This window comes from Salvelinus namaycush, chromosome 31, assembly GCF_016432855.1.
Source record: "Salvelinus namaycush isolate Seneca chromosome 31, SaNama_1.0, whole genome shotgun sequence".
Lineage (NCBI taxonomy): Eukaryota > Metazoa > Chordata > Actinopteri > Salmoniformes > Salmonidae > Salvelinus > Salvelinus namaycush.
Genome location: NC_052337.1, coordinates 29611687 through 29615676, shown reverse-complemented (window position 1 = coordinate 29615676; position 3990 = coordinate 29611687). Strand labels below are relative to the sequence as shown.

General features: G+C 38.3%; 1 long non-coding RNA gene across 1 annotated transcript; it reads right to left on the bottom strand.

Annotated features, from left to right (window-relative positions):
- Positions 1–1606: 1606 nt before the first annotated feature.
- LOC120026147 lies at positions 1607–3759 on the bottom strand. Its single transcript, XR_005473064.1, has 3 exons — positions 3574–3759; positions 2367–2502; positions 1607–2105 (listed from the first exon to the last, which is right to left on the bottom strand). It is a non-coding gene; the product is annotated as an uncharacterized LOC120026147 (long non-coding RNA).
- Between the last annotated feature and the right edge of the window lie 231 nt (positions 3760–3990).

The following is a 3990-nucleotide window of genomic DNA, read 5'->3' as shown; positions in this document are numbered from 1 at the left end:
CAGGCCCTCAAAGGTGCCCATGGGTAATCAATGTGGCCAGTTAGGAGAGATCATCACTCAAAGGTCACTAAATTCATCATCTCAATAGTCAGCAAATAACATCGGAAGTTGCTGATACTGGAGCATTCGCTACAGCCAAGCTCAACATGGTGGTAAAGCCCTCCATCTAGTGGATAATTTAGTAACTACAGTTCATCATCTCAATCAAAATCAATATCCATTCCTTTACTTAGATTTGTGTGTATTAGGTAGTTGTTGTGGAATTACATGTTAGATATTGCTGCACTGTCGGAACTAGAAGCACAAGCATTTCACTACAAATCAAATCAAATCAAATGTATTTATATAGCCCTTTGTACATCAGCTGATATCTCAAAGTGCTGTACAGAAACCCAGCCTCAAACCCCAAACAGCAAGCAATGCAGGTGTAAAGCACGGTGGCTAGGAAAAACTCCCTAGAAAGGCCAAAACCTAGGAAGAAACCTAGAGAGGAACCAGGCTATGAGGGGTGGCCAGCCCTCTTCTGGCTGTGTCGGGTGGAGATTATAGCAGAACATGGCCAAGATGTTCAAATGTTCATAAATGACCAGCATGGTCAAATAATAATAATCACAGTAGTTGTCGAGGGTGCAGCAAGTCAGCACCTCAGGAGTAAATGTCAGTTGGCTTTTCATAGCCGATCATTAAGAGTATCTCTACCGCTTCTGCGGTCTCTAGAGAGTTGAAAACAGCAGGTCTGGGACAGGTAGCACATCCGGTAAACAGGTCAATAAAATTGGATATGATTTGTTTTGAAATCAATATCAGTGAAAAAGATCATACACATGGTTAGCAGATGGCTCTTTTTCACTGATATTGATTTCAAATCAAATCATATCCAATTTTATTGGTCACATACACATGGTTCGCAGATGTTATTGCGAGTGTAGTGAAATGCTTGTGCTTCTAGTTCCGACAGTGCAGCAATATCTAACATGTAATTTAACAATTCCACAACAACTACCTAATACACACAAATCTAAGTAAAGGAATGGGATAACAATATATACATATAAATATATGGATGAGCAATAACAGAGCGGCATAGGCAAGATGCAATAGATGGTATAAAATACATTATATACATATGAGATGAGTGGTGCAAGATATGTAAACATTATTAAAGTGGCATTATTAAAGTGTTGAAATGGGGACCAATTCTATACAGAGTGGGGTTGTTTGTCACCAAAGATGATCCTTACATTGATCCCTACGGTTTGGAAATCATACCAGAGCCCACACAAACATATAGGTTTCTAAACTGAGAGTTGTTGCCTGGCCTTTTGTGTAGATCGTTGACCAAAGATTACAATTAAATCCATTTTAATTACACTTTTGAACACAAGATAATGTGGAAAAAGTCAAGCGGTGTGAATACTTTCTACAGCATACATTATTATTGCCAAATAAGACAAGAAAATGTAATCAACGACACACAGCAAGAGGGAGCTGAAAGAGTCCACTATTAGGCCTAGGTTCATGTAATGAAAAAGTGTAACACCAAATCAAAATATATCTGCAGTGCAGCTAGGGCCACCTCAACCCTAGACACAAGAACATACAAAGGTAAAAAACAAACTTGTTTATTGATTTATGGTATGACAGATAAGATAATGTCATTGGAATTACCTTTCTAATTCATGTTATATTGGAATTTAAATAAACTATCTTAATTTGGATAAATATTCGTAAACATTTGGTCTTATTTCATAACGGAATGGAATAGGCAATTATGGATATGGCAGTGTATTAGGAGGTAATTTATCCCTCTAGGTCTTTCACCAAGTAAGGGTCTGCTTTTTTCAGGGCCTGGTAAAACTGTTCCTGTGCAGTTTTCCCCTTCTTAATAACCATGGTCAGCAGAGCTTAATTTCTCTTGGTCGGTGTGGTTTTGATGTCTATCTCCTCTCTATCCTCCTCACTCAGAACCCCAAGGTGCCTGAGATCGCTGAGGATGGGACGAAGATTGCCCATCCTGGTCTCCAGATCCTTCTTGTGTGTTTTCAGGAAACTATGAACTGATGACATCCGGGGGCTGGTGTGCTGGGGTGCTGCAGACGAAGGGACTGCAAGAGAAGAGGACTCACTCTTATAATAAATATTAGGCCTACCAACTTACATCTATCCATCGAGATGAGTCAAATGGAAATCATTCTAGCTGCCGTATGCGCAAGCTCGAACGATTGGTATGACTGAGTGTGATAATGTTTTATGTCAATATTAGTCAATAATTGAACTTTTGTCTCATATGAGTGCAATTCTCAGTTTACTTATTTTGTGCTAAATCATTGTGTTAAAAGTGTAGATTTGACACTACCCGTCATCACCTGTATTATAATGGATTGCTCCAATGGTGTTACCAGTGATTATGGGAGCGTTGACACTGGACCCATTATTGGCTGAGATGGTGAAGGGTTGGCCAGAAGAAGACCCAGATTCCGGACCAGATGCCATTCTAGGTCACTAGACACAGAAAATTTGAATATGAGGGAAACCATTATCTATTTCATTTTGTAAAGTTAACTGAAGACCTTGACTTATCAAGGAATACAGATATGGAGACAGCATACTGCCAATTTGAGTCACGTCTCATGTAGACAGAATATGATTGCTGATTTGATCTACAAACATCTACTCAGCCTATGTTAAGCATTGTCTCTCAACCTGGTCTCAGAGCATTTTGTATGATTCTGTATGTAAACCAAGACACTCCATTTAGTATGATATGTTATGTTTTGTATGGTATGTATTCATTTGTGTATGTCCATTTCGTATTATATGTTACGAAATACAATTTGAATTATATGTTATGAATTTGCTAAACTTATAATATGTTACAAATTTCCAAAACGTATGATATGTTACGAATTCTAGCTAGGTGGCTAATATTAGCTAGTTTGCGAACATTAGCTAGACTAGGAGTTAAGGTTAGGGTTAAGTTGTAATTTTGTAACTAAATCCAGGCTGTATCACATTTGGCCCAGCATTGTCCGGGTTTGGCCGGGGTAGGCCGTCATTGCAAATAAGAACGTGTTCTTAACTGACTTGCCTAGTTAAATAAAGGTGAAATAAATAAATAAATAAATGTTTTAAAGTTTAGGAGTTAGGTTAAAGGGTTATGGTTAGGATTAGGTGAAGGGTTATCTAAACGGGTCAAGTTTTTGCCTTAAGTAACCATCTGTCTTATGTAACCATACCAAACATAACATATCACAGTAAATTAATTCCCTCGGATTTATACGTTCAGAATAATATGAAATGCTCTGAAACCAGGTTGTGTCTCTCTACAGATTACAGTATAGGACATTGCATAACTGCTAAATGTCGTTAAGAACATAAATATACAATGCAAGTCAAACAGACATTTATTTGTCAAATTACACACTGTTCATTGCATTATGCCAGTTTACAAGGTCAGGAAAAAGCCATCCAACTCCTCAGACTTTCGATTGTATTCTGATTATATTCAAAACGAATTCAAATCGCACACAAATTAACACAATCTATTGGAAAATATCTCAAACATCATCTTACCAAGGTTGATATTCTAGCTCGGGAGGTGTAGGCTACCTTTGTTTGAATGTTCTCTCCTCTTTTAAAGTTACAACACTTTAGAAGGAAACTACAGAAGACTATTTTCACTTTCGCTTTCTGATGCATTACGTTTCGATCACACCGACAGCTCTTGGCGTTTTGGTATATGTTTCAAATGGAACGCTGTGTTTGCCTTCCAGCATTGCATTGCAGAGGCAGTTGTGTGTGGTGCGTTCGTTGGATTTATGGAACGTATTCGTCGAACTACGTGTATATGGCTTGACAGAAATGGTAGCAGAAGGTGAATTTTGAACTGTTGCTGCACACATATCCAGATGATGCTGGAACGTTATTGGTGTGATCGGTGTGATCGAGGCGTGAGCCTACCAGTGCTGGCAGTTGTTGTTGTAAACCTAT